Source organism: Haliaeetus albicilla, chromosome 2 (assembly GCF_947461875.1).
Source record: "Haliaeetus albicilla chromosome 2, bHalAlb1.1, whole genome shotgun sequence".
Lineage (NCBI taxonomy): Eukaryota > Metazoa > Chordata > Aves > Accipitriformes > Accipitridae > Haliaeetus > Haliaeetus albicilla.
In genome coordinates this window covers 53,792,493-53,819,969 of record NC_091484.1, presented here as the reverse complement: position 1 = coordinate 53,819,969, position 27,477 = coordinate 53,792,493, and the positions used below count along the sequence as shown (strand labels likewise).

Below are 27,477 nucleotides of genomic sequence, written 5' to 3'. Positions count from 1 at the left end.
TTTAAAAAAACAAAAAGAAAAAGTATGACAGGGTAATTCTAGGACCAGCTGAAACCCTTTCCAAAAAAATGAATTGTGTAGTGATCAGATTTTTCTTCCTTGTTCTTTATGCAGTTTTATGAACATCATTAAACTTTTATATCCATTGCAGATATTGTCTGAAGAGATCCCAACTATCTCCATGGATTAAGTAAACTTTGAGAAGGACACTAAAACCTAAAGTGTTCTGGAAATATTGAAGTTGTATTAACTGAAAAAAATGTCATTTGTTTTGCATCTATGATTCCAAGCAAGTACCAGTTTATCTTAGCAAGCTGCACTTCCTTATTCACTCAAAACCAGAAATATCCAAATAATTAAGAAATTACAAAAATGGGGGAATGATGGGAAAAGGGGGGAAATTAAGCCCAAAGAGAATAGGCAAGGATAATAATTCAAAATATGTATCTAAGTTAAAAAAATTACACAGTGCTCTCTCACTATAAACTAGTCAAGGATTTTGTCCTGCTTCTAGGAAGGGCTGTCTTTTCATAGATGCAATAATAATAAATATATTTTATTTTCACTTGAAGATGGCAAACATTTACAAATATCTTTTTCACTCTTCCTAGTTATTTAAATATTTGTAATAGAAGACCTTTAGTACAGTGGCCCATTATTTACAAGATTGGTTTGCCAAATGTTTCAAGTCTATGCAAAGTACTAAAACCTGCTTAATAAGGGGACCATAATATCACACAGATTATGTTACTTCAATTTTCACTGGACATGCCTAAACATATTACTCTTTTTTGAGAATAAATAGTTCATTTCTTCCATAACGTTGAGTGAAAATGTGATTATAGAAGTGTTGATACGATCCAGAAAGTACCAAGAGTGATAGCCTCCTGTGATAGGAGCAGTTCTTTTCTGAATGACTAGATAAACGCCAGGTTTTGGACAGATAGCTAGCTATACATTAATCAATATAACTATGTGTCTCTCCAGGAGCTAGGATTTAGTGCTCCCTTAAAATTCATTTTGCACAACAACTTGAATGAAAAACTTATTTTTCTTTTGGCATCACAGGTTTTTCTTGGAGATGATGTATGTTCAGATCTGAGGTGAAAATAAGTATCATTTGCACATATGCCGTGCCCTCTCTGAGGGGGACAGCAGACTGTACAGTTATGGGCCTGTTGTCAGCACCGCAAAGGGGCCAGTCTTGCAGACATCAGTGGGACTGGCTGGCTCTCCAGCAGTGAGAGACGATTTTGGATTGGGAGCTCTGCTGCTGATTAAGCCTGCGGCTGTACTGCAAGGACAGAAAGGGAACACCCATCCTTCTGTATAAGGCTTGGGAATGACAGAGACTTCAGGTGTAAATAACATCAACAAACAGTACTAAAAATGCTGTGTTTTCTTTGATGCATAATTGCAAAAGAAGGACAAGAGACAAGATGCAGTGGAATGTAAAAGAAATGCTTTTGCCAAGAAAGGTCATTGTCATCGTGGTGACCAGGCTCTTTTGACACATTGATACGCCTGCAAAGCTAGCTGTCTTCTGACTCCTATTATTCTGCTACCACCTGGTTTTGCTTTTTTTCCCTTAATGTAAATGCTTATGCATCTCTTAATCTCTTTTAGTCTAAAAAGAAAAAATCACAGCATGTCAGTGTATTAAGAGAGGGTCCATATGTTCATGAGCATGGACAGAAAAAGTTCTGTGAGAGTCTCAAGTGCTCTTAGGAAAGATGATTTTACTTCCTTTTATTTAGATCAGGACAGACTCTTCACGTCTTTAGTCTGTAGCAGCAATTCTATTAATTTCAATGGGGCAAGATAGCTCTTACCTGTGCTGAACAATAAAATACTTCACCTCATTTTGCTTAGAGTCCTTCTTCCTTTGTGTGCTTCACTATTTACAATCTCTCACACAGAAAACCATGCTAGTAATACTGCAACAGAATTAAATTTGTCATCTGCCATCTCTGATTACCAGAGCTTAACAATCAATCTGAGGGTTTTAGTTTGGGGTTTTTTTGGAGATAGACTGCTCAAGGTCAGATACCAGAAGGAATGAAAGCACAGGAAAAAAAAGCTGTGTGAAGAAACAGTTCCTGGGAATGCTTTTGTTGAAAATAAATATAGTCTCATACAAAAGTTAAGACCTAGGAACCTGATCTAATCTCCTGAAATGAATTTGAGATCCTGAAAGGACTTTCTGATGACATTACACAATCATTCACACTTCTGAACCAGGAAAGCCTCAGAGAATCTTTAAAAATATTTACTATCATTTTCTTATACATTGTCTGGATAAGAAATTCCTTTTAATGAAAACCGTCAAGATTTAAAACACAGAAAACCAAACTCTTTTCCCATTGGATTTCAAGTTGGATCTTTCAGAAATTGCAAGAATTAGAGCAAGCCTATTCAAGTCAGCAGTGGTTGGTGCACTTGTTTGGAAGAGGCCCCATTTCAAATTGCTCCTTTGGACCTGAGTGTGTGTCATGGGCAGAGGAGCCTCAACATTCTGCCTATTTTTAGGTGTCTGTATCTGGCTTATGCCACAAACCTTATCCTAGAACTGAGAAAACTCTGTAAGGTAAATTAAAACCTGTTATTATTAAAAGCTATATTAAAAGGTAAATTAAAGCTGGACAGGAGCCAGCAATGTGCATTTGCAGCCCAGAAGGCCAACCATATTCTGAGCTGCATCAAAAGAAGCCTGGCCAGCAGGTGGAGGGAGGTGATTCTGCCCCTCTACTCTGCTCTGGTGAGACCCCACCTGGAGTACTGCATCCAGCTCTGGAGTCCTCAGTACAGGAAAGACATGGACCTGTTGGAGCAGATCTGGAGGAGGGCCACAGAAATGATCAGAGGGATGGAACACCTCTCCTATGAAGACAAGCTGAGAGAGTTGGAGTTGTTGAGCCTGGAGAAGAGCAGGCTCCAGGGAGACCTTATAGCAGCCTTTCAGTACCTAAAGGGGGCCTACAAGAAAGCCGGAGAAGGACATTTTACAAGGGCATGTAGTGATAGGATGAGGGGTAATGGTTTTAAACTGAAAGAAGGTAGATTTAGATTAGATGTATGGAAGAAGTTCTTTACTGTGAGGGTGCTGAAGCACTGGGACAGGTTGCCCAGAGAAGTTGTGGATGCCCCATCCCTGGAAGTGTTCAAGGCCAGGTTGGATGGGGCTTTGAGCAACCTGGTCTAGTGGAAGGTGTCTCTGCCCATGGCAGGGGGGTTGGACTAGATGACCTTTAAAGGTCCCTTCCAACCCAAACTATTCTATGATTCTATGAAATGTCAGTGAACTAAATCTATTTTTATAACAAAAAGTGTGGTTACAAAGAATTGTCATCTTCTGCCAAAATTCTCACAGCTGTAATTAATTTCACTTTTGAAAGAGCTGAGTGCAGCTCCCATTTACATTATCAATTATCAATTAGTATTTCTGCCTTACAGCTTTCATTGTTCTGGCCTACCACATGCAACCAGCTATCATCACAACTCAGTGAGTGCACAGCCAGTCTGGCTTCTATGGAGCAGCAGTGAGTAACATAATTATTATTATGAATGACAAAATAACTACCTTCCTATCTCTATATTTAATGATGCAGCATTAGCTGTGGGCCTTGTCACCCCTAAAGAGAGACAAATATAAGAAGTGCCTATATTTCATAGATAAAATTATTTAAGACTTCCCAAAGCTTCATTAGCACTAACATATTGTCTATGTGGCATAACAGTATAGAGGTGCCTAATCTGCTTTTAAGTGAGACACCTTAAGTACTACAAGGCGTATGGTGTTGCGCTCAGTATTTGGATAACATATGTAGCTAAGTTGACTTCAATGCTTGTAAAACTCAAGCTGACAGCTCATTTAGGGGATGCCTTGCAGTTCAGCATAACAGGTAGGCATACCCTTACTGCAAACAGAAAATGAACATTCACAAATATCATCAATGTATGAAAGATGTTGTACCCACAGTTCTTTTTAGCAGGCACTGTATAAACAACTGGAAAACTCTTTAGGGGAACTGTTTTATAAACTCTGACATGACCTCCAAAGTTAAAAGTGCCCAAGATAGCAGATGTCATGTCTGTAGTATAAATCTGGTGAATGAATCAGTGGTGGTGCTGCACTGCCTGCTACAGACTTTGCCAAATGCAGACCTGGGGCCAAGGGCATGTGATGCATTCAATATGCCGCCCTGAACCCACAAGGAACTACTGTCCCAAGGGTACCCAGCTCCTTCCCCACATGGCTCCTGCCACCCCTGGTAGAGGAGCCAACCCAAGAGAAGGCAAAGCTGCTGCTGCCTCTGTCACTACTCAGCTGCCTCCTTGCAGCCCAGGCTCTGGAGGCAGCCTCCTAGTGCACTGCTGTGCCTACAGCTTGGTCCTTGCCTTCTCTGTCCAGATCTTGCACCATGGTGCTTAGTGGTTTTACCTTTTATAGCTTCACTTTTAAAGCCCCCAGCACATTGCAGAGCTGAGCCTCGGTGAATGTGCTCAGACTTCCTTTTCTGTGAATGATGCTGTGCAGGCTAGTTGGTCTTAGTGAAATACTGGAATAGTCAACTGATCTGGAAATGCAGCGTCTGGCAAAAGTTTCATGTTCTTCATTCATATATGCTTTGCCAGCAGTTTGTGAATGGCCCTCATATCCGTCAGCAGCAGCGGAACAAGAACGGAGGAAGACAAGCCCCGGTTGCTTCAGAGGGACCTGAATTTTGGAGGGGTGCATTGCAATTGTGGACAGAATGACTGGGGAGGAGAAAGCAACTAAAGGAATAAAAATATAATTCTTTTTCTTCATTGATACCAATAGCACAATAATGTAGCTTTTAAACATCAAGTCTCAAACATAAGTATTTTCTTAGTGTTTTGTTCAGGAGGCTGTGATGACAACTGAAAAACAGGATGCTTTATTCAGCAGTGGAGAATTTCCCTTCTAGTCATATCAGAATATTTTTATTATTAAGAACAAGTTTTGTCACCATATGAATTCAAATTGGAGTAGAAATGGAGACTTTTAATTTAGTTTTTCATTTGTGGAATTACAATTACTTTGTATTCCATAGCTTTCTTCCTATTCTGTTTCTCCCATTTTTTTTCCTAGTACCCTTAGCTTCTAAAGCTAAAGCTAAGGTGAGTGAACTTCAAACTTTAATTTCTTCTTGAATTTTTCGTCTTCTCGCAGCGCCCTTGTTGAGCCGCAGCCCCCTTGTTGAGTCACAGCCCTTTAGGATCTAAGTCCAGCAAAAGAACTGCTCAGAGAAAAGAAAAGCATACTATAGTTTGCGTGAAGAAAAAATGAACTTTCCATTCCACACCTTCCATCATAACCAGGTCACCAGGTGACATTTGGTGTAGTTCAGTTTAATTTCTGACCAGTGGCCTGGGGCAACGTTGCTAGTATTAACCCCCTTGTCACAGCTACCCAGCACAGGAGAGATCTCTTCTTTAGCTTGTTTAAAATAAATAAATAAATAAAGGCTTTGGGGTTCAGTGCACCTTAAACCAAACAAAACACAGACCTCCAGGGAGCAGTTTGGCTGTAATGCTTGGTTGTGACCTGGGTGGGGAGATAGATCCTTCCAGGAACCTCCCCAGCGTGTTGGTTGTTGAAGCCCCGGCAGCCAGGAGCAGGGGAACAGTTACAAGATCCTCAGCAAACGAGGCTTCAGGGAAACCGAGCTTTCCTACAGCTCAAAGTGCTACCTGCACCTTAGTGCCAAGAATGTGCTGTCAAGATGCTGAATATCACCATCCTGGTGAAAGTCTTTCCTTTCATTCAGCTACGGGTTTTTTTGGAGAAGCTTCTGGGAAAAATGCCAAATGCAAATATTTGCACCCTTCCTCACTGCCCTTCAGTGCAACAGCTGCAAAGCACAGCATTTTCCAAGACATGCATGCCTCTTTGCTAAGCTATAATCCTGACTGACTCTTTCTTCTTTTCCTTAGTCATCAGCTCAAGTTTAAAAATGCAACTCATTCTCATTCACATTAGTCTTCCACCACTCACGGTCCAAACTTTGCATGGCACTTGCAAGGAATGAGGACATGAAGTGGCATTAGCTGTCTGCCTGCAGCTGCATAATCAGAACCAGAAATCCTCTCTTTTATGCTCATCTGCCTCATCCCCACCCATAGTAGAGGTCGCTTCCTTCAGCTTTGCTGTGTAGTTTTGCCTTACTGGAGATACTTTTGTCCCAAGGTATTTCATGTGCTCTCCTGGCTTTATCCCTACTTCCATCACCTTACTTAACTGGCTTCAGTTCAGACCATGGCTTTGCATACAACTCCCCAGGCACTGCTCTGGCACTGCATGGACATGCCACTGCACACTGAGAACACCACTGCTAGCTCAGGATGGGCGGGCAGTATCTGGGCAGAAAATGGAGCTGTCTGGGAAAATTTTGCTGCTAGCTAAACACTTACAGTCTCACAGGTGGCTTCTCAATATTAGGAGTGAAAAGGAAGAGGCAGAAGGGACAGCAAACATGAGCCAAGGTATCCCCAGAGCAAGGCCATGCACCAGCCTCTAGCTTGCAGCATGGAGGAGGCTAAAAAGGCGACAAGTGCCCTTGGCAGAGTCCTGAAGTCCAGGGACCCCACAAGGTGAGCTGGAAGAGAGCATGGGAGCTGGGACCAAACCCAGAGAGCGAGCCCAGCCTACTGCTGAAGCATTTCTCTGGTACTGTAGTTGGATGCCTTAGAACAGATTTGTAAGAGAACAATAATTTATGCCTCCTTTCACATTTTGAGAAGTCTGATGTCCTTTACTATCTCTGCTAATCCAATCTATCTCATTTGGTCCTTACAATATCACCTGTGAATGTGTTTATAAGCTGCCTCTATTTCATTCTCATTTATCACTAAAAATCCACTTCCTCAGTTTCAGTTCAGCCAACATGAATCACACCATATCCTCTGGCAGATATTATTTGGTCTGCTGCAGCAAAATAATGTTTTTGGAAGAATACAGAAGACCCAATCTATAAAGCATTTTTGTGGTATCTGTGTTGATACAAGATGACTGAGGACTCAGTATAAGAAATTGCAGCAGTCACTTAGCCTGAAAACACCTCTGCCTTCCCGGTACATTTAAAGTACTGATTTTTAGCTATACTGATATATTTTGACATCAGAGTCCAAGAAAAATATCATTTAAAACAAAGAAAAAGAAAAAAATAAATTCTCTAAGATGCCTAATATGAATGACGTTAAGTTTCAGAACAGCAGCACAAAAATTTGAACAAGTACATTGCAAAGGAGATAGCTTGCAGAATTTCTTGCTGTCAAAGTAGGCAAAGCACTATTTTAATACTATAATGAAAAGGGATCTCTGCAGCAGCTTAAATGTAGCCCCAGGAGAGGGCTGTTGTTATATGCAGCTGCCTTCTAAAAACCACCCTAAGCCAGGCAGGAAATGTCCAGGCCCTTAAACAATGACATGACAAGATACAGGGAATTAGATAGATACAGAGCAGCTGGGCTGAGTTTCCTACATTTCCACCTGGGATCTTGGAGCAAGAATGGAAACCTTCCACAGAATTGCAACAATGCTGGTTAATTTTTACATGTTTCATCCCAAGAACAACTGAAAAGACTTCAGCTCTGTTTTTTCATTTAGGTAACAAAATTGCCAGATTGTGCATATTCAACTAGTTACTAAAAAATATTTCTATTAACAAAGGAGCTAGGGACACACTGAACATCGCGACAATACAATGTGTATAGTTTTAAATCTAGCTTATTCTAAGTGCTTCTTTTTCAAACACATTGAGTTTTTCACTAGCTGCCTAGATCTATAGATACAAGAAGGAAAGAGCCTGTTTCAAAGTGACAAATAATTTTTAAAAGACTGCTAAAACACGGGCAGGATCCTGTCCTGGAGTCAGATATTCAGCATCTGAATGAAGCTCTTCAGCTCCTTCATAGGCTGACTCATGCAAAATCAGTATACTGTAAATTTCTGAGAGATGGTGGTCTTAGCACATGAATCCTAATAATAATGTCTTATTAGGACAGACAAATCAATGTGTAGAAAAAACTTGACTAATATATTCATTATAAAGTGAATGCCGTTTTTAAAAAAAAATCCTTTCTAAATATTCAGTTTTAGTGACAATGTGTATTGACATTTAGAAGAATAAGTTATTTTTAAGCAAGGTCTCTTTTGGGTTTCCCTTAATTATATGTGAGCTCATAAATTTTATTACATAGAGACAGGAATCTGTGGCTTCTGTGTATTACACAGATGTGGGTATCAAAAAACTGTGCTGAAAGTTTTGAAATACTTTTGGACTTCCAGTGTTGTAAATTAGAGAAGAATTCAAGAAAGAAAAAAATAAAAGCCTTAAGCCTCTAAACTTTTGCACAAGTATGGTTTGGCCATTAATCAAAGGAACTGTGGTAAAAGGAGGAGCTGTGAGAATGCTGGTGGGTGGATTAGGGACTGCTCTTTCTGTTGTGCTCTGACTACTTTTATGCACTCTCTCTGAACATGCTTACCAATATAACCTCCTGTCTGCAATATTACTTAGGGATTCAACTGACAAGGTCTGGCTGGAGCACATACAAGGAAAGTGAGCTTCAAACCTGTAAACATTCATACCAGAAATTTGACATACATCCAAAGCAAAACAGAAGCTTGAATGGCTTGTAGCTTAGACACAAACCAGCATTTTGGCTATCTGATAGAGACCCAGAATATATACATTCATATCAAATACTGCATGACTATTTTTGAAAGTGAATGTTTGAGGAAATTACAGCCTACTACCCATTTGTATAGAAGGTTAAATTCCACAATAAATGACTTATTGTGTATTATTCACCTAGATCTAAACAGTTGTTTAGAACTGCTTATAAAAGGAAATTCACATGAAAATACTTACATAATCTATTGAAATCTCATGAGAGCAGAGAAAGTTGCAGCTATATTAATATTGTATATTCATTAAATGGAAGGACAGGACTGACAGCCCTAGAGAGAGAGAGATTTGCAATGAATAATTCTTTCAGAATTAAATGTGCAAATTAGAGCAATTAAACTATAAGCCACTCAGACACATTTCAAGGCCAAATGTTAACACCCTGTAGGAATAAGAACAGCCTGGCTTGCTGAGAGTGCAACAGGGTTTCTCAGATTGTACATCATATAGGCCTAAAGCTGATTGTTCTGCGTATAACATTCTCTCTCATGTGACTAGATAGGAGCCTTTTCTTTATCCACCCCTGTTAAATCTACAGTAATTCTACATAAGGCTAGATAACTTTAAGAGGGGACTAAGACATTTCTTAAAGCTAGATATAAAGAGATATAATTTCCTTTTGTTCTTCCTTTCCTCCTCATCCATCCTTATAGCCTATCAGATCACTCCCTATGGCCCTGTATGTTTCTCGAAGTAATTCATTCAGCCTTTGCTCTGCTTTTCAGTCAGCCATTGATCTGCTTACCTGCTTTCCAGTCTGCCTTCGACACTCACCTCTTACAGCCTCCAGACTCTGGAGGCACTTTTTTCCCTTACTGTCTATATAGCCAAAGTCATAAAGTGCAGTAGCAGTTAAGAGGGCTCAGTTCACAACTGCAGTGCTCAGATTGCTCACTACAATGAAGTGCCTGATCTGCTGTGGAAGAAGTTGGAAATAAGAAAAGATGTGTATCACCTAACTCAGTTTTCAAATGCAAATACCAACAGCTTAAAAATGGTGGGATTCATATTAAAATAGCAAAAAGGGAAAGGAAAGTTTTAGGGATGTTCACTCTGATATTTCTCTTCAATGAAACCATGGTTGCTACTTAACATCACTGGCTGAAACTTACACTGAAACACAAGTATTTTAGGTAAAAGTCATGATGACCTTAGTCACCTAGAAATTAATGAAAAGTTGTAGTGGTACTAGTAGCTATTAATTAGCATGATTAGAATAATGAGCTTTCTGGCTTTCTGATTTTTTACTTTCTGCTTGATATCTTTGTAAAGGGCAAGTAGAGCATGGCAATATGGAATAATGATTATTAATTTCTTTACACTTTCATAGATTACTCCATCAGTCTTTGCTTGAAAAGAATGTACTGTGCTCTGTTCTGTCCCAGGAAAGTAGGACTGCCAATGATTTTCTATTTCATCCTAGCAACTGTTTACCTGACCAATACAGCAATTTATAGTAAAATAAAAACCAAACAACTTCCCCATTTACAAATGGAAAATTGCCAGGTAAATTTTAAGTTGAAGAGCTAAGATAAGAGGTCACTTCAACAGAATCACAATTTTTAAAAGGGTTTTCCTACAAATCAGAAGTTTTCCTGTCTACTTTTGTTCTGCATACTTCACTGCCAATATAAATAGCAGAAGTAGGCATAAAGGTCAGTCAATATGCTAGGGAAGTATTAGTGATCTTTTGTTCTACATTTTTCTATTGCTTGATGAATTATAGGTGCTAAAACAAACAACAGGAGCCTTTTTTTGAGGCCACATCCACAAGTCTGGAGATCCACCCATCTTCCACTGAGTTCAGTGGAATGACTCCCATTTCCATCAGTGGGTTTTGACTCAATTTTCCTTGCAGACCTGATTTCATTATTGTGAGCTTATAATTTTCAATATTCACATTTTCTCTGCCTTTTTTCCCATCCAGCCTTCTGCTTTTGAAATTGTATATGCCATCACTTCTCTGGCTTTACTAGAAAGTCCTCTCTTGATACATCCTAATATCATGTTTGCTTTTTTTTACTACATCACATTTATGACTGTTGATTATCTTGTGGTAAACTCATGTATCTTGATCTTTTTCTGTTTGCTGTTTCCAACTAATGAGCTTCTCCCACTTACAGCAAAAACTTTTACTCTTAAATTCATGGCATTGCATGTAGCATTGTTACATTTAATTTCATTTCTATTATTTTTGCCCTCTGAGTCATCTAGTTCTTGCAGCAGGATACTCTGATGTTCATCTATATTCCTAGTATCTTCCACCTTGTGTCATCAGCCAATTTTATTCCCTCATTTCTAATGGGTCCAGGGTCATTAATGAAAACAGTAAATGTGCTGGGTCACTATAGGATTCTGTATCACAAGGGTGCTCTGGATGAGCTCTTTTTTTTGCCAGTCTTGATTTTTCTCCTGCTATGCTGTCAGCCTTAATTCCTTGAGAAATGCTGACAGCTACTTCCTCCAGTCCACCAGCTGCATTTTCTTTCTGTGAGTGGAACTGTCCGGAAGGTATCAGAGTCTTGGTTGGGGTTCTTTACCAGAAACTAGATACCATAGAGACAAAACAGAGAGTCTGATTTGGCTCTCAAAAGTTCTGCATTTTTAATTCAAGTGAAAGAAAGAGTGTTTGTTTGTAGCATACATGCTTATTTGCCATCCCTTACTTTTGATGCTAAACAATACAAGCCTTTTTTCTTCCTGACAGTCACAAGCACTGGCTTTATATAAAGATTGACCTTTACTTCATTACTGACGATAAGCAAGCTCTGAATGTGTGTTTGCTTGGCTCATAGATACCCACAGGGACTTCATACAAAAATAGACTGTGGCTCTGGAAATTGCACAGGAAGAAATGAAATGTCTAACTTGAGATCTTTTGATTTTACTTGCTAATCTCCAGGGGGAGGAACCCCTCTCATCTCTTCTGGACAGAGAATCAAAGACAATTCCTCACTTTGTATATGAGAAGGTCATAAAAGCTGATTAACCCAGCCTGAAAGCCCTAAAATATTCAGGAAAAAAAATAAGGCTGGGTGGGAGACACCAAAATTAATTTCTGGTTGAAAAAAAGAAAAAATACTCTTGAAATATTCTGGATTTTACCATTCCAGAATGGAATACCTTGATTTTTCCACTTTGAAACAGCTTTTAAACTTTTTAAAAAAACATGTATATTGTAAAATATTGACTACTTATTTTGACTGTTTTTACAGCTTATCTCGATATAGGAAGAACTGATTTATGATGGAGTCAGATTTCACTCATAGATCTTGTTTATCTGTAGATACACCAAATCTCTCTTTCTTGTGTACAGGAGGAACTGATAAAGTAAAGTCTTTTTTCTGCTCACACCAGCAAATGCCTTTAGGTCATTGTTCCACCCAAAAGCCATTTCCTGAAGTGTTTCTGAGATCTGGACACCAAGGTTGGCTCAGGCCGTAACCTGAGGCTGGGGCTGGAGGTAGTTCAGCTTTGGAGCCTGTGGTCTCCCACTGCTTTGTCACCTGGTACCCAAGGAACAAACTCTTCAGATCTCCTACTACAGCTGTATCCATAAGCACTCCTAGCCTGCTTCCACAAGAAGTGTTTGTTGGAGAGTGGCAGTAAAGACAGGAAGGTCTCAATTTACCACAAAACTGAAGAGGGTTTAGCACACACCTTTCCCTCTTGTAATGCAGTCCAGGCCCTGTTGCTAAACAGCGATCGATAGAAGCATATACACAACTTCATCTGCTTTTTAGTATGAAGCTTCAGAGCTCTCGGTGGAAAGCATGAAGTCACTGCCTGATGCCACTGCGAACAGTGGAAATTGTGTACAGTCACACGTGGAGGAATTAAATTAAAAAATTGACAAGCCGCAACCTTCTATACAGCCAATAGAAAATAGGCTGTTAGCAGAAAGGACAGGCTGGAGATGATAAAGTCAGTCAAAAGTAAAAGTGGTTTATATGGAATTGAAGTGCAGGGGCATCACAGTACCAGTATTCATAAAAGGCAAGTGCTTCTTTCTAAGACTGGTGCTGCCATAAGGAGACACTTAATGAGAATTCACTGTCATGCTGAATTCAGTGCTGGTCTGGTTTAGTGCAGTGCTAGGAACATACATCCTTTTGCTTAGTCTGAGTTTAAACAGGTATTTTATCATAATTTTGTCTAAAGGGTCCAAATTATTTAACAGAGAGATTAAGCTCTGGGACACAAACTGTTTTATGTTACCTGAAAGGGAAATTAGGGAGTTGTGGTATTATATGTTTGTTTTAATTTTCCTTGAGGTCAAAACCTATATCTAAAAATATGCTCTTGTGGAAGCACAGTTTTGGAGTGAGGCATGAACTCCTTGTTGGATTTCTGTTGCCTACAGTATGTAGGAAGTCAGATTAGATAATCAAAAATGTCCCTTTTGAGCTGTAGCAAATCTTAAAACTGTCAGAATTACTCTGTAGTGCCACCTAATGACACAGAGAGGTTCACGTGAGATCCATTCTCAGGATGCATAGCATGAAGGTCTGCAATACACAACAGTCAATACTTTATGGATTCTACAAATATCTTTAAAATGTGTTCCTCTTCTAAAACGTATGAAACCATGTCCTTTTTATTCAGGTAGCATTCAGAAATACAAGCAAAACATATGTGCAAAAGGAAACCTTAGGAATCTACTATGTGCATAATAAACAAGCTATTAGTACTTTACCTTCCTGTTGCATACCTGCAAAGCTTTGTAAGTTCTTTGGCAGCAAGGAAAACAGAAAATCCTCTTTAAGACATAGATCATATTTTAGCATATGGAAAGGAAGGCTTGTAATAAAATACTAGTAAAAATACTCTGTCCACAGGGAAAAAAGGCAGATGTTTTGTTAACATTCCTCTGGGATGCTGAAATTAGCTGTATTCAGAAACAGATACTTTCCATTAAAAATCTGTCAGCCCTGGGAATTTCCCTTGTTAACCTTGCTGGGAAATGTGTCATGATGCCTAAGTAACTACTTTCAGGCCATAGCAGATAACCAGGGTAATTTTCAGATGCTTGTGTTTGGTGTGGTACATCATCAGCTATCAATACTACCATCACCTAAGGAAACTGAATGACTTGAAAATATTTTGGAGTTAATTTGGTTATTTGTCTTTTTTCCTCTGGGTTCTATAGATTTCTTGACCACAAGAGAATATTTTTGTCACCAAACTGGTCTTCCTACATAGAGTATGATGTGCTGGAATCTGTGCTGAACTGTGAGTGCATCCTTCTGTGGTGTTCTGTGGTTTGAAACTGTTTCTGCTCACATAGACCATGTCTAAGAAGCAGCTGCTGTGACTGCTCTTGCATTGGCCAGCTCCTGTCGCTACACTATTCTATTGTATTTTTAATTTTCTGATTTGTGTATGCTTCTTGATGTGGCCTCCTTGCATGGTCAGGGCTGTGGACCAGTGCTCTTGCTGGACTCAGGGGAGCAGATTCTCCAGTATGCAACAATCAAGCTGGAGATCCCTGAACAAGTTTCCAGAAAACAGGTATATCTGCATGATGCAGCAAGGCATCCATCAGAGCTGTCAGCAGCTGCCCTGAGGTCAGAATTGCCATGTTATTATATAGCTCTGTATTGGGGCCACTTCCAGAGCAGCTTATTCAGTAGTAGTTGGTCTAGTTCCAGCATGACCTGTGGGACACCTGTGCTTCAATCCATGCAGACAGTGATGTACTTATGATAGGATTTTGTTGGCATAATTAGATGCCACCCTGAAAACCTTTTGAGAGCAAAATATTCTCTGCCAGCTAGTCATCTGATTAAATGGAATTGTTAACCAATCGAGTTACGAGCACTTAGAGGATAATAAGGTGGTAAATCAAGAGTTTAAATGTGTTTGTCAAAAACAAACACTGTCAAACCAGTTTCTTTCTTTACAGGGTAAATAGCTTAGCAGGAAAGGTGGCAGTAACAGACATTATACATTTGAACCTAAGAAGAGGTGCTGGTGTTGCAGTAAAGAGGTCTGAATTGAACAGTCATAAAACAGATGCACAGAGAGCAGTTTGTAGCAGAGTTTGATGTCAAAATGGAAGACTGTCTCATGTGAGGCTCCACAAAGGTACAAACTGGAGTCACAACTGGTTGATATTTTCATCAGCAATCTGGATAATGGAATTTAGAATATGATTTCTAAAGGTTTTAGCTGAAACTAAGCCCTGAGAAGGGCTTGGAGAACAGGCTCAAAATTTACATGATGAGACATGGCTCAAAAGCAGCTAGATGAAATAAAGATATATGTAAATTACTGCACTGAGAAATAAAATGCTAATGAAAATCAGCAAATGTTAGAAGCAGATGCATGGATCTATGCTGGTCCTCTGAAATCAGGAAAATTCTGCCCAAGAAACCTGCTCAGCCTCCTACACAGACCAGCTAAGTGCTGGCCAGTGTTAAAAGAGGCTGATGCTTGAATTATTGGACAAACATGTCTACAGCATTTGGTATACCTCCAGATGAAGGAAGCAACAATAAAACGCTCGATCTCTGTGAAGAATGAGGTCATAGCCTGTGTTTAGATAGCCTTCCAATATTTTATTAGTTCAGTTTTGACAGAATGTTTGAGAATCTAAGTCAAACATCTCATCTGATGCTAATTTCTCTTTGCTATGATTGTTGGAATGGTAATTCTTATTCACTTTATCAGCCTGATAAGTGCTGCAAAGAAAAAAAAAAGAAAAAAGATGAAAAAGAACTAAAAAAAAAAAAATTATTCACAGTCCTCTTTCCAGTGATTTTTTTCTCCTGCTGTTCCTTCAGTTCAAGGTCTCATGGAAAGTGATTATGTAAATGCCAAAATTTGTTACTCAACAGATTTGATCATTAGTAGGTTCAAAGTTACTTCCTTCTTAGTCACTTCTTATGATGGTGAATGAGCAGAACTTGTTACTTCTTATACATCAACGGAGGTGTTTCCCAAGTGCCAAGCATTTCCATAGGCACAGTACCTACTGGGAGCATTAGGATTATACACGCTCAACCATGTATGAGTAGAATCAAAGGTTTCAGAGCCTGAATTCATTTGACCTTCTTTAGGGGCTCACCAAGTGGGTGCTTCTGGCTGAACTAGAAAAGAGGTGAGGATTTGACTCATCTGACCTAAGTTGGATATGCACTTTAGGATGAGGAGCACTACACTGGAGTCCAATGAGACCAGTTTGGTCTGTGTTGGCTTTAAAGGGATTCCAAGGTAGCTAGTTCAGATGTAGATACTTGAGGTTAGGTGGAGATGACTCCTACCCTGGCAGACCTGGGTTATCTGTGAAAGAATCAGAACTCAGCTGGAATTTTCAAGATTAATCAGTAGAATATTTAGTCCTAAATGGAGCAAGTTTTTAATGAAAATAATTTAGAATCATTCAATATGGTTCCTACGCATAAACTTACAAGCCAACACAAACACATCACTATAAGGACACTATCAAGAAGGGCACTGCATCATTTTGGTAGGCGATATCTAAATCGACATTTTCATACACGCTCTGCTGGCTAGAATTTCTAGGGAACTCTAGTCTTTATTGCAGTAATATGCAATATATAACTATAACGCAATTTCAAAATTTTAACACTTGCTACAGTTCTGTCACAGAGCTATTTGAAACAGTAACACTCTGAGGGAGTGATTAAGTTTAGCATAAGAAATCATTATACATGAAAGATCTGTTTGTTGCCAAGCATTCCCTTTTCAACAGTGAGTGCTCTTTTCCAGGTCTCCATTAAAATAATGGTGACTGTGATGGAAATGGTTCTCAATAGTCTCAGACATTTGGTTAAATGTACTGATGACGAGTTAGAATGAAATTGAATGAAAGTAGTAAGTAGCTGGGAATAGAAAGATAAAGATACAGAAATTAACATGGTGGAAGGGACAACATTTCTGCAATCAGATAATTATTGTGTTGTCCATATAAGTAGCACTCTCCTAAAATCTATATCAAATGCCAGAAGTTGCCTCCCCATTGTAATTGATGACCTGTTGATGCATTGTTGAAAAGTGAACAGTCTTTCTAATGTTTATTCTAGCCAAAATATCACCTTGATTTGTAAACGCTGAAGCTTTAAAAAGCCCTTAGTATTAGTAAACCTTAAGACTCAGAGGATATGATAGCTCCCAAAGCTTCAATGTTCACTGGATGGAAAGTGATGGGAAAGAAATATTTAATCTGATTTCACAGAAACTTTTAAACCACAGTAGTTTTTTATGACCTCTGGGATTCAGTGATCCTGTTAAGGAAACCCATCATATTTTATATTAACCAGTTCCCATTTTGTATGGTAAATTCCTACCTATTATATTAATTTTCATTTTGATGTAGCCAAATTCCTTTGGTCCGCTAAGCTATATAATAGTTTTGTTGATTAATTAAAAGCTGGTGTAAGTGTTTTCCATTGTTTTGTCTCACCTTCCCCTCCTTCTGTGCTTGCTTTTGAATAGATAATTCCTATAAAACCTTTTTATCCCCTCATTCCTCATTTTTCTTTGAACAGCAGCCAGTCATCATGAAGATTGACACTGTTTCATTAAATTGTCAGTGGTTATTATTTTGTAGATGATTTGTAAGACAAGTGGAAAGGCCAGATAAGCTTCATTTTCTTTGGCATACAGTGTTTTTTCACTGGCATATAAATGCTGCTAATCACCATTTAAAATCATTCATGATTTTTCATTCATCTGTAATTACCATTTTAAAAATTAGATGCTGTATCAGTAAGATGCAATAAAAAGTTACTACAACCTTTTTTGGTGCATTAGAGGACCTAAGCTCAAGGAGAGAGAAGACTAGTGTGGCTGCATTTCATACATTAAAAGGGGCAAGGACAATTTGTTTTAGGAACTTTTCTGGAAAAAGATCATTCTGAAAGGAATAAAAGTCTCATCTTCCATATAAACAAACTATTGTTTCAACCAAGCCATCCAACATCGTTACTATAAATACCATGCCATAGAGTAGCATCTAATTAAACCAAGTAATCCCACTAAATTGTGTTCATTTTGGAAATTGTATTGCCACAGCACAACTTCCTAATTCAAGTTAAATTACTTTAATTAATGGATTTAATTTTGGAAACGTTCAAAGTGAGTGCTGAATCCTTTGAGATTTATGCCAGTTTACTTCATGAACTTTGGTTATTCAAAGCTTGTTGAGCTCAAACTTCATTTATTTGTAATTGCCTTTTCCATGTTATGGAAGCTATGGAAATGTTCACCATAATTACAGTGGGCTCAAAAGAGAAGAATAGAAGGGTAAGATGAAGTACCTTTGTCCTGGACATGGGACGGGTTTCTCAGTAGACGGAAGCTGTATTCTTATATATAACCATTTGATGTAGGACCAGCTATTCTCCCACTCCCTTCTGGGGTCTGATTGATTAACATCATTACCAGCACCATGAAATAAATGTACTGAAACAAATTGCAAAGAAACACTTTCAATGGAAAAGCAAGAGGTCTAAAATAATAGCAATAAGATCACCACAGTTACATACTTATTAATCAAGCTTCATAAAGCAAAGATAATTAAAAATATCTTTCTTGGAATCCTACCATTTGTGTTTCCTTTGGGTAAAGACAGGATGCCATATCAAGGCTCAAATGTTTCTGCAATATTCTGCAATACCATATCCTGGGCTGCATCAAAAGAAGCATGGCCAGCAGGACAAGGGAGGTGATTCTCCCCCTCTACTCTGCTCTGGTGAGACCCCACCGGGAGTACTACGTTCAGCTCTGGGGTCCCTAACATAAGAAGGACATGGACCTGTTGGAGCAAGTCTAGAGGAGGGCCGCAAAGATGATCAGAGGGCTGGAGCACCTCTCCTATGAAGACAGGCTGAGATAGTTGCGGTTGTTCAGCATGGAGAAGAGCAGGCTCCAGGGAGACCTTATAGCAGCCTTTCAGTACCTAAAGGGGGCCTACAAGAAAGCCGGAGAAGGACATTTTACAAGGGCATGTAGTGATAGGATGAGGGGTAATGACTTTAAACTGAAAGAGGGTAGATTTAGATTAGATGTATGGAAGAAGTTCTTTACTGTGAGGGTGCTGAGGCACTGGAACAGGTTGCCCAGAGAAGTTGTGGATGCCCCATCCCTGGAAGTGTTCAAGGCCAGGTTGGATGGGGCTTTGAGCAACCTGGTCTGGTGGAAGGTGTCCCTGCCCATGGCAGGGGGGTTGGAACTAAATGATCTTTAATGTCTTTTCCAACCCAAACCATTCTATGATTCTGTGATTCATATGATTCTATGAATATTTTTGTCTGCACCCAGAAGGTATAAAAAGCTCATTATATGTTCAGAAATACAGGAAATGGATTAGCTAAAAAAAAAAAAAAAGGTGCACATTTTCACATATAGTAAATGGCTTTGGACACTGGACTCTTTGCAAAGTTCAAAAAGAGTGAAAAAACAACAGTAGATTTTCTCCAACTACAAAGGGGACAATGAGTGTAGACATTAAATAATTTTGTCTGCACAGTTTGAGACTGGGAGGAAGCCACCAGAAAGGTTATTTCTGTTGCTTTTCTGACACAGAAACAGGGAAGATCTCTCAAGAAGTATATTTCCTGGAGATTTTCCCTCAGCATAGAGGAAAGAATGCAGTCTGATAAATCAATTATTTTTGGACTGTGAGTTGTCAGGCTTTTTTAGTCCAACTTCATAAGTTTGTTTCATATCCTACTTCATTTCTAATTTCAGATCAGTGAACAGGTTGTTGATTTGCATGTTTAAAGTTTATTCTCCACATAGCCATGTGCTAAGAGCACACATACATAAAATGGTACCTTACCACAGCAACACATGGTCATGGCTGTCCTTGAAGAACTTTAGCTCTATCATGAAAGCCACTTGCATTACATAGTTTAAATTACAGAAAATAAGACAGTTTCCTAGCTTTCCTATCATGGACCAGAAGAAGCTGCCATCCATCTTGTGATGTATAGCGGCTGTTATGCTTACAGGGATGTCATGATTTTTCTGCATGTTCGGACACTCTTTGTCTTGTTCTCACATTCAGAACAGGAGGCTGTGGTCATCAAAATGGAGCAAACCCCTGGAGTAATGCATCTCACCAGCAACAACCTCATAAACAACACACAGAAGAAACAGGCAAAAGCCTCACTGAAAGAGACCTCACTCATATACCAGATCACAAAGGAAAAACAATAGGAAAAAGACACAGGTAGAATTTGAAGCTGTTTGTGTAATTCACCTAGCTTTAAAACTTATTTCCAAAAATTAAAACACTGCCAGTCTTAGGTATAAGAGGAACTGATGTCTGTGTTATCCCTCTCCACATGTAACTTGTTGGCCATCTAGAAAAAACAAGTGGATTTAAAACTAATAGGTTGTTTTCTGAGTTTTGGACTTTCACTTTGGCTGACTGAGCTCAGACAATTTTAGGGAGATAGGAATCATTGGACTAGAGACCTGAATAATGCCCAAAACAGCACAAGTGGTTGTAAAACTGCAGCAAGTGGATATGCCAGAAATCAAGTGACTTCTGTACTGTGGAAAGCACAACAAATACTGACTAAAGGCCCCTGGTGCTTATTGCTGTCTAGAGAAAGAACTGACCAACACCACAACCCTTCCATTTGTTGGGTTGCCAAGCGTGTCATCAGGAACATAAAAGTATGCACAAGCATAGGCATTTCCAATGCAGCGTGTGCAGCACATCTCAAAAACTTACTGACAGCAGGTATTATTCTTATGCCACTGCAGCTTCAGAGTCTGGCTAAATACTTTAATGTCTGGCTAATAGGGGAAACCCTTATCTACTGTGATATTTTACTATGAAATTGATGAGAAATCCTGATCCACCGGGCCATAAAAAAAGGTTTTCTCTTCAAGTTAATGTGATATTTAGTCATCAAGAAAATTTCATCCAAAAAGACTGAAAAGGGGAGAAAAGTTAACACAGAGGAGTAATAATAAGAATCCCAGCCAGTGAGATCTACAGCCAAAACCAAGCCATAACTTTTCTATAGATTATAATTGTGTCTTGAATTAATCTGTTGGTAACAAATTGAAAAAAAAGGACAGTAGATAAATGTAGAGCATGAGGATTTAATAAACTGATCAGAAAGGCTTCTTCCAGTAGAATGGTGGTGTAGTTACACATTTACGTCATTGTAACCCCAGGTGTTTCCATGGCATTTCTCCCATTCCTATGAGCTCCTTCCCAAATTCCAGGCATGATAAAATTCTCACAGAAACACATATTTAATGTCTTTGTCTGAGAATCACATTCTTTTCTTCTGTATCTCAGCAGAATAAGAAAGATTTAACTACATTTCCATATAATGCATCAAACAAAAAGGAATACTAATTTAGTCTTGTTCTGTCTAGTCAGTATAAATTCCAGACAAAGATCTCATACAAACATCCAGGGCATAAAAGATCTGGAACTAATAGAAACTTGAAAGCATAGTGGAGACTTGGATCCATCTTCATATCCTTTTTCATTCCACAATTGAGCAAAAATTTGATATTTCCACATGAGATGAAAAATAATTCCTTCAATCACATGTTGTCTTTCATAGGGTCAGTCATTTCTGAGTTATACAAGACAACAAAACATGTATTTATTAGCTTTTTACAATGTTTTCATATAACATGGGAAGGACTTAAACTTCATGAGCATTTCAACATGTTTAAAAGCATTAAATTTGAAAACAAGAAAATAAAAGCCATTTAAGGTGTACAACCTGAGCCAAAACTCTGCTGAAGATCTCTGGCACTCGGACTACTTCAAGAGCAGCTCCCAGCCCCTTCTGCAGAAAAGTCCCAAAGATAAGCCCAAAGAAGACCCAGTTTTAGTAAGGACAATAACCAAATGTGATTCAGACAGATGGAGTTAGGACAAGCTGGAGTGGAATGGTCATGGTAATGAATATGGAGTAGCCACCATGTGCCAGCTGCCTACCAAGGTCTGGAATTATCAAGGAACTGAAGTGAGATACCCACATTTATTGCCCTAGGCTCATGTTATTATTGCCTATGGCATTATTAAAGCAAATACCTTTCTATGGTGATCACTATTCCTCTTCACTGACAGGTAAAGACAACCCAGTGTGACTAGTATCTTAATTTAAATAATAATTATCCAAAGGTCAGCAGGATGAATTGGGGCCAAAATCTCTACTTCCTCCCCCCCCCCAGGCATTTTGTTAGGAGTTGAAGGGGAGATTTAAAGGTAAAAAACTGAAGAGGGTTCACAAAATTTTGTGGAAGAGCCCTCCTGTACATAAAAGACAACACAGAAAAAAGCTCGAAGTTTTTTGTGGTAAAACTTGAATACAAGACAATTAAGTTCAGAATTTGGCATAATGAAGGTGGAAGTGGTTTGGGGAGGAGATTATTTACTCAGATTCTAAGACACGACAGGCCAGATGGGATTAAGTCTGCAGAAGAGGAATGGAAAACAGGAGACCAATGCAGGAAGTCAAAGAGGTAGCCATGTAATTCAAGCAATCAGTTTGATATTTGCAGCAACAGTTTGAAAGCTTTCACATGAGACAGAATTGTTTTATGCCAAAGCCAAAAAGACCATGGGACTGCAAAATTCAAGATATAGCTGTTTGGGCAAAAAAAGAGGTGCTGGCCTTATGTTCTGAATAGGGAAAAAGATATTTTGGATAGGACTACAGTTCTGAAAGATCTCTAAATGCTTTTCACATAGCAAAAAAATCCCACAGAAATTATCTATAAGAAGCTTTCCACAGGGATAGACAGCTAGACAGGTACTAGAGAACCTGACAGGTCTCAATTATAATCTTTTATTCAGACAAGTCTTTGTTATTTCTATCCCAGGATAAAAGCAGCAGTGGTTTCCAAGTGAGGACCAAGCACAGCACTAAAGATTGCAACTTCTTAGGTCTACATAAGCCCTGGAGGTAAGCTGAGCACAGTTTCCACAAAAGGCGTACAAGCCATTTCCTGTAGTTGCAGAAGGTGCTGGTGCCTTGAATAATTTTTTTTTGAAGTTCCACTCAGACAGCATTTTGATTTAGGGCTTATGGACCTTCCAACACTGCTTGTGTCAGGAGTCAGTGGGAAGGACCTAATCCTTCTAAAATAAATCCAAAGGAAATAATTTGCAGAAGCCCTCTATGAGGTGAGGCAATTGATCTCTAGACAGGTTTATTTCAAACATAGGCAGCTTTTACTGACAAGTGTCATCCACATTCATTAGAGCAGCATTTCAAATGAAGAAGCTGAAGAAACTGTCAGCTGCCATGGAAGAACTGTAAATGAGAGCAAGTTCAGAAGTCATATTAATGAGAATGTCCATTTGGTCAAGTGCCTCAAACACATGTACAGTTCTTACCAAAGAAGAAATTCTGTTCCTATTCCAATATAAAAATATGAATATAGTGTTTTGATTTGTAATGCACCATCATAAATTATATTCTATCTTTCACTGGTGTAGATCAAGATCAACTACATTATAAAATCAATATTATTAAATGCAGAATTATTCAGAGTATATCTAATAGTATTCTTTTTTGAAGACCACATATTCCAAGGTAGAAGCTCGTCTGGCCAAATTTTGAGATCTGCAATGGAGAGTACCAGCATTTGCTGAATTAGTGCTATCCAGTCTTTCATATTCTTATGGCTTAATGAAGCTAGAAGTACTGCCTTCAGTATCTAAAGCAGTTCAGCCTTGTTTTTATGGAATCATGTCTGAGTTGTTTTTTCCTGAAAGAGCTTTCTGGTTCTGCCATGAACACATTCAAAATTAGATCATATACCTGTGGCCTGTTCTGCACCATAGACGTGTGTCTTCACATCCTGGCATCTTGTGTCAAGATAAGAGCTCTTGCCTCATCCACTCTGTTTGAAAATTCACATGCAAAGACACATGCCTTCCAAAATAGAACATCTTAGCATCCCTGCCCCATACCTGTGGCTTAGTTTCTACTTAAAACAAAGATTTGATTCAACATTAATTTAAATGGAGGGTGTGAAGTCACAATATACTGACTGAATCATACTGAATCCTACTTTTGCCATTTGAGATGATGTTAATAGGGAACTGCAGCTTCCCTAACCTCAATGAATTCATGCTTGTGTACTCCAAAAAACAAAACTCCTGAACAATTCACTAAGGTTTTTTTTCATTTATATCCAATGCAGAGGTGTATAGTCATTATCATAGTTTTCTAACAAAATAGATTAAATTGCTAAAATGCAAAGGAGTAAACTGAAGGATGACACAACCATGAGATAAAAATCTCCTAGCTATAATATAGAGAGAACTGTCAGCTTCACAAGGCATATGAAATCAATTTATAAGATTGAATCAGACATTTTCACGTGAAAAGGGAATCAGAGGAAACTAATATGGTCCCCTTCATCACCATAAACAAAAGAGGTAATTCTCACACTAGTATGGTGTTAACCCCCTCCCACAGCAGTTTGTATGTCTGCTTTTTATTAGGTACTATGTGTCAAGCATTGCTTAAGTTCTGTCACATTTCAGAAGATCTGACATCTTCACAGTGATTTTATCCTCCTCTGCCAGATTAATGAGATTTCCAGGAGAGTTTAGGCTCTAGAGTGGTATTTACAACAGAAGAGTCAAAAGTTAAGCATTAATTATTAGTCATGAATATTTAATATAAGTGCTTTTAAAACTATTTTTAATAACTGAATTCATTAAGGTGTGTGGATGGAAGACATTTTACCAATGGAAGGCCACAATTTAACTATTGTCTTTTTTTTTTCAGATAATAAAAGCATGGTCAACTGGCATAAATCTTTCCTGTATTCTATAGCTGCCTAGGATCAGAAGAAGGAAGTTCAGGATAGCATATACGCCTGCTGCTTCCCAAAGATTTGACTTGGTCTTTTTTTACCACTGTAAAGCAAAACCACCAACTAGTTAGCAATGCTATTTCCAGAGGTACCTTTGAGGTTATGCTTCTGAAGACCAACTATGCCTGCATATGCTTATGCTGGAAGAACTAATGAAGAAGTATGCAAATAGCAGATGAGCTATAATTAAAACAGAATAAAAAGGAAAAGTAAAATTTTAATTGGTGTTCTCATGGTACGGTGGCAAACAAAATTGATTATGTGAACCGTAAAGCAGTTGTTAAAAATTCCTTAAATTTAAATGCTTTTCCAGTTCTTTCTCAGTTAGAAAGTGAATGAATGTATTTTGGTCTTTTTGGAGTTTTTATATACCATTCTTCTTCTTCTTCTTTCAGTGGTCCAAAGTGTGAAAAAGCATGAAAAAAAAAAAGAAAAAGAAAAAAACATAAAGGACATAGAAAGATTTTTTTCCTAATTTTTCCTAAAAATGATTTTTTTCATGGAAATTCATTTAAATAAGAAGTTTCCTGGTTTGGGGTTTGATTTTTTTTTCTTGGGAGAGGGGAATAATTTCATTCAGGAAACAGTTATGAAAAGATTTGATTAGATGAAATAATGTTTCTTTCAAGTCCATGGATTTTTCTCTGTAAATAAGACATTATAGGTCCTTTGCTGTGCAAATACTTCATGGGTTTTGTGTTAATGAGTTACCTCAGAGATATTTAGCAGGCATATCTCTGCTTTGTGGGATACCTGGTAATTTTGAAAGTTTACCTTTTGTACTCAGTGATACCAATGATGATTTAAAGCATAGATTAGTGGAGACACTGAAGAATAACTGCATACTGCACAACTGCATAGGCAAGGCTGTAACAAGCAAGTTGAAGGGGTTGGTTTTCCTATCTGTTCAGCACAGATGAGACCACATCTGGAGTGTTTTGTCCAGTTTTGGGCTCCCCAATACAAAAGAGACATGGACATACTTTAGCAAGTCTGAGGGAGGGCCACCAAGTTTATTAGCTGGAGCATATGACATAAGAGAAGAGGCTGAGAGAACTAGTTTCCTTCAGCCTTAAAAGGAGGAGACTACAAGAGGATCTCACTGATGTCCTCAACTACCTGTTGGGAGATGGTAGAGAAGATGAAGCCAGACTTCCCTGGCAAGTGCCCAGCAGGAGGATAAGGGGCAACACACACCAGGGTTGTATGTGTCACTGCCACAGGGCTTTGTGCTGAAGCTTGGATATGGAGAGCTTCAAAGGAGAAAGTCTAATGACTTTTCATAAAAGCTGCTTTACAAAAAGCAGAGTTGACCTGTGAGGGACAGGTAGGAAATCAGCATTGTCTAACTGCAGTTAGTCTCTTTGAGTTTCAGGAATCGCAAAGACGATACTAGAGGGGTTTTTCTTTTTAAACACTCCAAGTTACCCCTTTTCCCAGTTTCTATCATGCCAGGGGTTTCTAACCATTTTGCATCAGTGGATGGCTGTTAACCCTCCGAATTTCCTCACTAAACTCTATGAACCCTTTTCAGCCCTTTTGACTGAAGTCACTACAATGCAATGATGATTTCATAATTCACCATTTACCTTCGCTGTGGTCTACCAGCACACCATGAACCAGAATATGCAAATCTTTCCCTACATGGTATTTAGGCAATAGGGCTCTACTCAGTCTTAGTTTGTCAAATTGATTGAATACTCAGAAAAAAAATCCACACCTATTTATTGAAACCAAAATGCAAATTTTCTTTCGCACTTAGAACTCTTTGTTCTCATTTTCAAAAGCATTCATAGCAGTGGATATCTATTTGCATAAATGTTTCCCAAAGGGGTCATGAATATTCATGTGTGTATATGCCTCTATCTTGAAAGTTCTTGGGAGGTTGGAGGAGGACAAAAAATTATTCAGCCTGAGAAAAAACAAAATCATGTGGCTCTGGTAATGAGTCACAAACTTACCAACTACAAACAGCCAAAATGGTGGTGGGAGCTTGTTTGGGAAGCTGAAACTTCTCCTACACATCATTCATCAGCTTCAGAAAAGTGAAGTTTATCTGTAATGATAAACAAAAACAACAGCTAAGTTAAAGCACTAAGCTCCCACTTACGACAATTTTCTTGCTCCTTTATTAATTGGAAGGAGAAGTGCTGAATACCCACAGCAGGTTTAAAGCTGGCCTTCACCTGCAACTTTCAGCATGACTGCTCCAGAAGCCAAATAAATATCCCTGTGATCAGTCACCAGTGTTGGGCCTATTCACATGCTCAGGCATGGACAGCCACGGAGCATGAGCAAGTCTCAATCTGGAAACCATGTTGCCATATACATGTCAAGCTGTGTCTGTTTGATCAAGTCCATCTGAAAGACACAATTTAGTAGATGTCTCCAGTCATGTGCAAACATGTCCAGATAGCTTTGAGATCTGGGTCTGGCTGATTCTTAAGCATCTGGGCATGCAGGCAGAGCCAGGACATGACCATTTGCAGCAGATAGTCCTGACCTCCTGTATCTGCAATACAATCATTTTTATAGTGGAGGTTAATTTGCTAATGAGGTTATAGTATTCTGCTGCAATTGGTCAGGTTGAGCTGAACAAAGAAGTACCAAGCATGTATATACTTAAAAGTAACATATGAAAAATACAGTGAGGAAATGGCTTGTTGTTGTTTATTGCTGCCACTGCTCTCTGAGTTTTTACTTTTTCAGTTCATCATCCTGGATAAAATTATGCCTGGAATACTCAATTCTACTCCCATTAAGTTGGAAGCAAATCTGCCATGAAGTGCAGAGCTGGATGAAAATCCCTAATGGAGAGAATTTTCCATGGGAAAAATGTCATTCTGATGCAATCAGTTTGCCATCTAAAAGCCCCTAGTAAGACAGTTCCTTCTCATCTCCCATTTCTTGTACTAACACC

The 27,477-nt window shown here is 38.7% G+C and overlaps 1 long non-coding RNA gene across 3 annotated transcripts in view; it reads left to right on the top strand.

Annotated features, from left to right (window-relative positions):
• Positions 1-25,484, top strand: part of LOC138683284 (uncharacterized) — a 65,303-nt gene extending 39,819 nt beyond the window's left edge. Inside the window, exons 1-4 of one of the 3 annotated variants that reach the window (XR_011322883.1) lie at positions 6,277-6,615; positions 19,750-19,914; positions 22,548-22,630; positions 24,470-25,484. This is a non-coding gene — a long non-coding RNA (uncharacterized lncRNA). Of the gene's footprint in view, positions 1-6,276; positions 6,616-19,749; positions 19,915-22,547; positions 22,631-24,469 lie in introns of those variants that run through there. The other 2 variants (XR_011322882.1, XR_011322881.1) reach the window with 2 other exon arrangements.
• The last annotated feature ends 1,993 nt before the right edge of the window (positions 25,485-27,477 follow it).